Source organism: Nuphar pumila, chromosome 13 (genome assembly GCF_984573655.1).
Source record: "Nuphar pumila chromosome 13, dmNupPumi1.hap1.1, whole genome shotgun sequence".
Classification (NCBI taxonomy): Eukaryota; Viridiplantae; Streptophyta; class Magnoliopsida; order Nymphaeales; family Nymphaeaceae; genus Nuphar; species Nuphar pumila.
Genome location: NC_143261.1, coordinates 69129096 through 69140429, shown reverse-complemented (window position 1 = coordinate 69140429; position 11334 = coordinate 69129096).

Below are 11334 nucleotides of genomic sequence, written 5' to 3'. Positions count from 1 at the left end.
AATTAGCATTTTATTTCATTCATTTAGCATATTTCATGAATTAATTAGGATTAATTTAGCCTTTATTTCAATTCTGCTTATTTTCAGTAGGTCTCTTTTTTTTGTCAGTCAGTCCACACGTAATTTCATGCATTTGTTTTTTATTAAAAATCCCAAAAAAATCACAGAATGCGCCCTTAGGTGTCTCTAAAATTTTGCCAAAAATTCGGAGCCATTTGAATTTTTTACTGTGGTAAATATTCAAAATGGCAAGTCGGGTTTTGGTACCCGGGATACGTTTTGAAAATCATTTGCCGACTTGTAAAACCGAGATATCCCTCATGGGAGATCCGATTTTCGATACAAAAAATGTTCTGAAATCGGGAGAATGTCTAGTTTTTAATATGAGTTTTGCAGATTTGTCTGATTTTTTTTATGTCTGACAAAAATCCGAGAGTTCGGGACACGTGTCAGAGCCTAATTTGGGCCTCTGAGATCTTGGATCGACTTAGGGCTATGGTTTCTCTTTATGTGTTGCTCCAAATCCGAAACTGTAAAAAGTGAAAGTGGTGTCCGAGATGTCCTCTGTTTGAATCTGAAAGCCTGTAATTTTTAGAACAGTGTTGACCCCTGCTTCGAATTTTGTTTGTCACCTCTCTGTTTTGCTACATTTGTCTGTTCTGTTAGTTTAGGCAGGAATAGTTATATTTTTATCGGTGTTTATGTTGATCAAATGCCGAAGTCATAAACATGAAAGTTATTCATGTAGGTGTCGTGCATAGCTCTGATTAATTTCATAAATTTCCATGGCCGTTTTGTATTTTTTGAGCATTTTACATCAGATTAGGGTGATTTTTACCTATGTCAGAACTAAATCCCTGTTATTGAACTCACCATGGCTCAAATCCCGAGGCTGTAAAAACCAAAAATGTTCCATTTCGGGTCTTTTAGAAGTCTGCAAAATATCAGAAGTTTCCATGGTGTAAATCTTGCATTATCATATTAGGCATTGCATTTGGTTCGGATCCATAGGCAAAATCCATCATTTTTAGGACTTTCTTTGAATTTTGGCATTTAAATCATATCATTTCATGATTTTTAGCATTCTAGGTTGTTTATCAAAGTAAGTAGATGCTTCATACCGAATTTGGTGCAATTTGGAATCCATTTGAGGTTCGGATTATCCACAATACCAAAACAGGGTCCCGCAGAACCCGGATCCAAGTGAAAAACAAGCGAAATTCGTTATTTTGGCTAAATTTCAAAATGTCAAATTCTGATTTTACAGTCCTAATGTGTTTAGAAGCATGTCATATTGCATTTCATCATCATTGAATTCAATTTGAATTTCGAAATCCCAATTTTACTAAGTTTTCCTTCAAAAAACCCTGATTTTAAAGGTGTAACTTTAATTTTAGGGGTATTTTGGTCATTTTGACCCCAATTCCGAATTTCAAACTGTTTTCCACTGAATTTCTTGCATTTTCATCATTTCAAATATCAAGGAAGCATGAGAATACGGTTTATATCCAATTAAGTCCAATAATTTCATAATATTATTGGAAAATCTTGGAAAAACCCACATATTTGAGCTAACTTTATTTCAAGCTTGGCAGGGACATTCCAAAGAAGGAGCTGAAGTCTGCAAATTTCTTTTATTTCCTTTATTTAGTGATGTAATAATGTAAATTTTGGAATAAGAGATTTAATTTCCTGCTTAGACTAGGATGCATGTCATATAGTTTGAATTTATGCAATATCCTGATTATATGATTCATGCATTTTATTTCAAAAGCACTATGGATGTTCACGAATGGCACGTGCACCAACTCTTAGGGAGTTGATGGACTCGGTGGGATCCATATTTACGGCCCTAGTCGGAATATGGACGAGACCCAGATCTGTCATCTTTCTACTAGTCACATTGAGCCTACACTCTTAGGCTATCTTAAAATGCACATCATATTTCCAAAGTTTTCAAAATCATGTGCATCAAATCAACTAAATTCTGAACATATTCATGGCCACAGTCAGAATATGTGAAGGATTTATCTTGACTTAATGCACATTTTTCCAACAAATCTCTTAGAAAATCTTTTCAAAGGGCATTCATTCACTCATGTCATTTGCATCATGAAATCATTGATTTTCTCAAGATTTTCTCAAGAAAACTTCATTCTCAAGAAACTCTAAGGATTTTTCAAAAATCGGTTTTCCAAAGACAAAGTTTTCCACAGTTTTCCCTGGAAAATGATATTTTCTTAAGAGATTCAAAAGAGTTTTCCAATCTTTCTCCAAGATCCAAAATCGATTTCCAAGTATTTAAAAAGGTAAAATTCCCAGGATTTCGATTCCCCAAGTTTTGAATTTCCTTCTCCAATGAGTTTTCCTATAAATTTTCCATCATTTTCCTAAGAAAACTCTCAAAGTCCAAGTTTTCCTAAGAAGTGTTTCCCTTTTCAAAAGGTTCATCTTTTCTCAAGAATCACTTCCATTTTCCCAAGATTTTCAACTATTTCTGATTTTTCCACATCTTTATAAGCTTTCTCATGTTTTCAAAAACCCCTTTTTTATCTGAGTTTCCTGAGAAATTGACCTTTTTCCTGAGAGATTCTTTCCAACTCCAAATGTTTTTCTAAGCATACATCATGTTTTCCAACTGGCATTTTCCAAAATCTCATAGCACATGCCTGAATTCTCTATGCATTTAGGATAGAACATAACTTTGATAATTTCGCTAAGTCAAGCATAGTTTTGGTCCTTGGTTCGATTACCCCTGTTAAAGGCGGCAGGAACGGTCGAACCTCGTACCGACAGGTCGAGCCCCATCCCATGAATTTTCCCGCAATTTTCAAAACGGAGGCGAGTATTTCAAAACAATTTCCAAAATCCGGTCAAAGTTTGAATCGCGAAAGCGTTTCTCTCTTTTTCTCTTCCGCAAGGAAGGGAAGGCGGGGAAAAAATTTCGCGACGATTACAGCAACTTCCTCTTCTTCTTTTTTCTCCTCCGCCTTCTTCTTCTTCTTCTTCTTCTTCTTCTTCTTCTCCTTCTTCTTATTCTTCCTTGTATTTTTCTTTCTTCTTTGTTCTTATGTGTTCCTTCTACCTGTGCTTGATAGATGGAGTTTGATGTTGATAACATAGTTGTTTCACATCGTGAGGAAAAATCTGTATAATCTTTGATGATGATTATGGTGGTTATCTTCTGTGTATATATCGATATATTCATGACACATACGATTGTAGTGTATTTATCATGAAGTATATCGAAGCTTACGCAGAATATAACGACCATAATCATCCTCAATAATTGCCGTCATATGAGAGCAAGCACAAATATTCTGCATGTTAGACAGGGGTGATGTTGATGACCATCTATTTGATCTATTCTTACTACCAGATCATCCATCATTCGCAAACCATAATTCACAGTTGAAAAATTATTTGCCTAATATTCGATATACTTCAAGACAAATATGTTGCAGTCGTGCGAGCATAATCTTATCCATGTGTTGGATTCCATATAATATGCAGCATTCGAAGCAACATCACTATTTGGACATGGGTTTCACACTGGTGATGATATTTGTCTTCTTTGATGATGATGGTCATGTATTGTATCTAAGTCAAACCATTGGTCATGATGTATTGTAACTAAATACTAATATTTTTTTATAAATGAATATGGTTGTAAATCATATGGATTTGTAGTTATAAAGTTACTGCAATAATGATATGTCTTTGTGAACGAAATCGATTTGTATTTAAGCAGTTAACTCGATTTGTATAGTTGAAGTTACCTCGATTTGTACTTTACTAATAATAAACGGAACGTCGATTTGTACCGTTGAAGCAGTCATTGTGTAAATTGCTATAGAACATATCATTGACATAGACAAAGCTCATAAAAGCAAATCGCGATAGGATACATCTTTTACGCATTAATTAAATTAAAAAATATTATTTCATGATCCTTTTACAAAACTCATCACCGTGATAGGACATATCATTCACATAGACAAAACTCATCAACACAAATCATGATAGGACAATCAGTATCAAGCAAATCACGGTAGCACGTATCGTTACAGTGAAATCGATTTGCAACTAAGTCTCGATTTGTAGTTTACTAAGTCTAAACATCATGTTGATTTGTTTATTGGTTTTTTTTTCTGCCTTTTATGAATCAAGCATTGTGTAAATCATGATATTATATATCGTTTAGATAGACAAAGCTCATAAAAGCAAATCGCAATAGAAAAAATATTATTATACTATGAAACTTAAAGAATATACGTGGTTTAGTTCGTCAGAACCTATATCCACGACTGATATTGATATGTTTGTAAAACTTTAATATAGATTTGTGTAAAACCTTATTCTATGTAAAACCCTACCCGACCTGACCTGACCCGTTGTCCAGGTCTAAAACCCTAATCTATTTAACCTCTCTTCTTCTTTTCTACGGCAGTGCAACTTCTTCTTCTTTTTTCTCCTTCACCTTCGTCTTCTTCTTCTTCTTCTTCTTCTTCTTCTTCTTCTCCTTCTTCTTCTTTCTTGTATTTGTCTTTGTTCTTCTATGTTCCTTCTACCTGTGCTTGATAGATGGGTTTGATGATGATTATTGTGGTTATCTTCTATATATACATCAATATATTTATGACACATACAATTGTGGCGTATTTGTCATAAAGTATATCAAAGCTTACGTAGAATATAACAACCATAATCATCCTCAATCGTTGCTGCCATACCGGAGCAAACGCAAATATTCTGCATCAATATATTCATGCTTGTTGGAATCCATACCATATACAACTTCGTCAGCTCTTCTCGAAGTTTTCTGACCCTCCCTCATTCACAAACCATCCTTCACATTTCAAAAAATATTTGCCTAATCTTTGATATACTTCATGACAAATATGCTAGTCGTGTGGGCTACATCTTCTCTGCCTATTGAGATCCATATCTTGTGCAGCTTGTTTAGTTCTGCCTCGAAGCTTTCTGCACTAACAAGTTGAATTTCATGCGCACCTTGATTGCACTCGAAGCACATACCTATTTGGATGTGAGGGTGATGCTAATGCTGATGTCTGCTTTCTTTGATGATGATGGTCATGTATTGTATCTATGCCAAACCATTGGTCATGATGTATTGTTGAAGTTGCCTCAATTTCTACTTTACTACGTCTAAACATTGTGTCAATTTGTTTATTATTTTTTTGATAAAACATATCACTGTGTAAATCGCTATAGGACATATTGTTCACATACACAACTCGTAAAAGCAAATCGCCATAGAAAAAATATTATTAGATGATGAAACGTAAAGAATTGTGGTTCTAAGTCAATTTGTATTTATCAAGTTAACTAGATGTGTACTTCACCAACAAACATCGTTTCGAGTTATTTTTTCTTTCTACTTTTTGCCTTTTATCAATCATTGTGTAAATCACGATAAGATAAATCATTGTACATATACTGTATTTGAATCATGATACCAGATATTGTCCTAGAGCGATTTACACAATGACCTCTGTATCATTAAAGTTAACTCAATTTGTTCTTTACTAAGTCTAAACATCGTGTCGATTTGTTTATTTTTCATTTCTGCCATTTATGAATCAGTCATTGTATAAATCACGATGAAACATATTGTTCGCTTAAACAAAGCTCGTAAAGGCAAATCATAATAGGATATTCAAACGTATATGGTTCGATTATTTGATGGTTTTTGGTGGGATGGTTGTACAGATCGTGATAGAACACCTTCTATAAAAAATAAATCACAATCTCTTATAGAACTGGTTGCAAGGCAATCAAAATCAAGCAAATCACGATAGTACGTAGTCTTTATATGTACAAATCGTTTAATTCTTTTATCAATGTTTATGTAAATCGCGATATGAAGACAACTCGTAAAAGCATTTCATAATTTGTGTAGTACACAATGCTAAATGCTTTGATTTTTTTTATGAAGGCCGAATATTACAATGATTTGTTTAGTGGCACTTTTGTATTACGCTTATTAAAAAAAGAATTATACATTTATTTCTGTCACATTATAAAAAAGAATTATAGAATTACAATAAAGAATTATAGAATTATAATAAATAAATATTGGGATAAAAAATATATAATATTTATTCAGTGGCACTTGACGACTCAGATAGACTATGACATACAAATTGTCTTTTTCTTTTTCTTGGTGGACTCTCTTTCCTCGGTGGCCTCTTGGTTCTCTCAATCTTATTACAAACATTGGTCATCATCTCTACCAGTGTATCATATTGTGACCGCATTTGTCTCCCCAAATTCCTCATCTGCTTCTGTAACTCCTTATTCTCCCTCTCCAACATTTCCAACATTGTAGCGGAGACTACCTTCTTTTTTATGAGTTGTGTTCACTCCTCATCATGTACTGCAATTGTGAGAATCATTGTTGTAGTCGAAGGAACACGATGGGCATGTTTTCTATACTAGGAGACGACATGATGGGGGACAGGAGGGACGCATGGGTTCCCAACATTTTCATGTTGCTTATTCTCAATCTTCAGATTTTGATGCATGGGTTCCCAATATTTTTTAAAATAGTTGGGGTCATATTGTCATTCTTTATAATCATATGCTATGGAATGAACATCTTAATTGTTCCAGCTATCCAATTGTTTCCTGAAGCGTTCGTGCCAATTCACATTCCTCACCCCACCACTATTCATCTTCATTCTCACTTCCACAGGCTACTTTGGGGTAGACTGTCCTAAGCCAGCTTATAAGAGAACTCATCTACCATATTGTAACTCGACTTCATAATTACTAAATATCCAAATATCACAACCTGAGCAACAACCTATTGGTCCTTGTCTTCCCCATCTCCATACAGTCTTCACACAACCTATACATTGAAGATTATGGTTTAGGTACAAACATAATTATTCATGCTAATGAATGCTAAATATTAAAATTATTTATACTAATGAATGTTACATATTACAACGATTTACAATAACGAGTGCTAAATATATTACAATGACTGTTACTAATAAGAGCTTTGTGTTAAAATCATTTACACTAATGAATGTTACATATTACAATGATTTACAATAATGAATGTTAAATGCTAAAACGATAACGATTTGTACTAACAAAGAAAAAACCTTGCAACTATCATTACTTACGAATGCTAACGATTACAGTGATTTACACATGATAACAATTTGTATTAAGGAATACAAAATTCTACAACGATCATTACTTAAGAATGCTAACGATTATAATGATTTATACTAATGAAAGTTAAATGCTAAAGCGATAACGATTTGTACTAAGAAATATAAAATCCTACAATGATCATTACTTAAGAATGTTAAACATTAGAACGATTTGTACTAACGAACACAAAATCCTACAACGATGATTATTTAAGAATGCTAAACATTTCAATGATTTATACTAATGAATGATAAATGTTGAAACGCTTGTAAACAATTTTAAACCATTTACCTCATTTAATTACAAACCATCTAAAATGAATTTAGCATTATCTTTCTTGACATTTATTCTAGCCCACCGACCGATCTTTGGAAAATCATAAATCGCAGGGCCACACTTACGACGCAAGGCAACAATATGATCCCATAACAAGGCCTACAAAATCAATATATTAGTAAGATTATAACCTTCAATGGTCTTAGTCTACAACTACAAAATATGTAATAAATAATTACCTGAACAAATTGCCAAAATCCTGTGATGTTTTTGTACCCTTACTTGCACGGTAAAGTTGATTATACAAGTGTGCGAGCATAGCAACACCCATGCATAGTTGTCGACTTTATCTAAGTCTTTCAAGAATTGCAGTCATGTGTAACTTATCCTTGAACCAGACAAATAAGAAAATAAAGTAAGTCCAAAAAAATAACGAAGGAAGTCACGCAAGTCTTAGTCAGCTCTTTTAGATGCACATGTAGCAGACCGGTCTTCCCATTTATTACAGAAAAAATAAACTTTCATCGATGTGGAATTGCTTCCACCAGAAAGACATTGACTCCAGTCCTCCATCGACATTCCTAGAAGGGTCGTGCACTTGTCCCTTGCGTTATAGTTTGAATCCCGTAATAGAACAACACTTTTATGGCACTTAAGGCTCGTAATCTGCATCACATCTTCTAGGGTCATGATGATATCAAAAGAATCAAACTGGAATGTGTTCATCTTATGATTTCACTTATTTACCAAGTGGGTCATGGTGTTCCAGCACGTTTCAAAATAATGTTGGTCCAAAAAGCCGCTGAAGTGCATATTTCGTAATCGATCCTTATGATATTTGCTTAGTTGTTCATACCATGACATAACTATAGGCCACTGGCACCGCCCTCTGAGCTTTTCACCTAGTGCTCTACTTCTCTTCTGACCTCCCTTAATATAAAATAGCATATTATTCGTATCAAATCAAAATTAGTCTTATTTGTACTTCTGCACATCGTTGTACACAATTATCACTATAAATAATAATCATTGCACACTCGCTATCACAGTAATCGCTATACATAGTAATCACTGTCACAATAATCGCTATACATAATCATACATATAACAGTAAATCGTTTACAGTAATCGCTATCACATTAATTGCTATATATAGTAATCACTATACATAATAATACATATCATAGTAAATCGTTCATAATAATCGCTATCACAGTAATCACTATATATAGTAATCGCTATCACATTAATCGCTATACATAGTAATCGCTATACATAATAATAACTATCACAGCAAATCATGACAGACAGGATCAATTTACCTACCTTGGTTATACTTTTCTTCTCTTCATCCCCTCCCTCCATCCTCTGCCTTTCTTCTTCTTTCCTTCGCTCCTTCGCCTCTCTCCTTTGCTTTTCAATTTCTTCCTTCCTTTCCATTTCCTTCTCTTTCTCCTCCTGCTTTTTTCTTTCCCTTTCCTTCTCTTTCTCCTCCTGCTTTTTCCTTTCTCTTTCCTTTTCTTCCTCCTCATGCTTCTTCCTTTCTCTTTCCTTATCTTCCTCGACCACCTTCTCCTTCCTTTGGCTTTCCTTCTCTTCCTCGTCCTCCTTCTCTTTCCTTTGCCTTTCATTCTTTTCCTTGTCCTCCTTCGCCTTTCCTTCTCTTCCTTGTCCTCATGCTTTTTTCTTTGCCTTTCTTCTTTCATCTTCATCATTTTTCTTTCTTTTTCTCCTCCTTCTCCTTCTTCAATTGCCTTTTCTTCTCTTCCTCCTCCTCCTTATTCTTTTTTTTTTGCCTTTCCCTTTCCTCCTCATCCTTCTTTATTTGCCTTTGCTTTTCATTCTCTTCCTCCTTCTTCCTTTGCCTTTCCCTCTCCTCTGCCTTTTTCCTTTGCCTTTTCTTCTCCTCCTCCTTTATTTGTCTTTTCTTCCTTTGCTTTTCATTCACCTCCTCCTTCTTCCTTTGCTTTTTCTTCTCTTCATCATCCTTCTTCTTCTTCTTCATCTTTAGTTTTTTTTCATGCTTCCTTTGCTCTTCAGCCTGAATATCTGATAGATAATGCTTTGCATTATACAATTCCAATGCTTTGTCCCTGTCTTTATCATTCTCAATCTTCATTATATTTTGGTACCTTTCATAACGCTCATATAGATGGGACTGGAAAATAATTTCTCTAATAGTCATCCCATCGAACGATAGGGGATTTTTTGTCTGACGAGCTTTAGACATTGCTAACCTTCACAACACATAAATTTAACCGCATCATTATATGTTACAACCACCTTCCCAAGTATATAATAATACAAATTATCCCATTTGCTAAACAATCACCAACATTACAAATCATCGCAATATTTGACTTTATAAGTACACATCATTGTAAGATTTAGCAAGCTTAAGTATAAATTGAGGTACCTTCATAAATATACATCGCTACTGCTTTAAATGTATAAATTTTTGTGCTTCAAACTTACAAATCGTTGTATAAATCACAACCTTCATAAGCACATATCATTATAACGTTTGGGCTTCATATGTAAACATTGGTGTACGATTTATCAAACTTAAGTATAAATCATGATAATTTCATTAAATCATTACTGCTTCAAACGTATAAATAATTGTTGCTTCATGAGAACAAATCATGTTAACTGTTTTTTGATGCCCATAAGGTGGATAGGTACAAATCAATTTGTTTCAGTATGAAAAAAGGTGTTATTTAGCATGAATAATACAACTAGTTATAAGATTTAACATTCAGATTTATAAATTGATTTGTTTTCATAATGAAACCTTACACGAAACTCACCAAAATGCTACGAGTTTTGGTAATCCGACAGTAGAGGAGAAACACCCAGAAGGTAGATGCAACTAATGGTGGCAACGATGTTGCCACTGTGCAAACGATGGCAAAGGGTGCTCCAGCGGGAGCAAACAACAATAAAGGGTGCTTCAGCGGTAGTAGATGATGGCAAAGGGTGCTCCAGTGACAGCAGACGATGACAAAGGAGGGTCCGGTGGCAACATATGACAACAAAGGGTGCGTCATCAAATGGAGCTCCTGTTACAGCGGATGGTGCAAAAGTTTTCTGCGTAGGGCAAAAACAAAATGTTTGGACTTTGAAGAGTTAACATCATCCTCGACTTTCTGAATGAAGGATATTTTTGTCCTTTTCTCAAACTATCGTTTCTCTTTTTTGGATGGAGGACATTTTTGTCCTTTTCTTGAACCATCATTTCATGACGAGAATGGCGAGAAAGGGTACTTAAGTCTTTGCAATCACACTAGACTCTGACGCTAAGTGATGATGACACACACGAGGATATGAGCCCCACATGCTTATATACGTGGCGCTCATTCGGACCCCCGAACATGCACTGTAGCAAACAATGCATCTTCGGGGGGAACATATAACATGCTTCGCTTGATTAGTATAAATTATTCCTAATTAGGTAGAATATTTGCACAAACATGTGAAAGAATTTCCTAAATTCTAGATCTTCTTGAAAGATTCTCTTCCTTCTCCATAAAGAATTCTCTTTTTTATATTAATTCTTATTTCATAACATTGGGTAGCACATGGGATTTCTCAAGTGAACGAAAGAAAACTTCCCATGATAGTTTTTTCTAACGATGCAAAAAACAATGGTTGTGGCTGCACCAGTTTTTTCTGACCCACATAAACATGGTTTTTGGTCAGAAAAACAAGATTGAAGGGTCAACTCGCTCAATCAACTATCCTGAACAGTAGCTTGAGGTAAAATGACTTTCATCGTGAGATCCCAACTAGATTATCATAACAATCAACTTTAACATATATATATATATTATATATATATATTATATATATATATATATATATAGA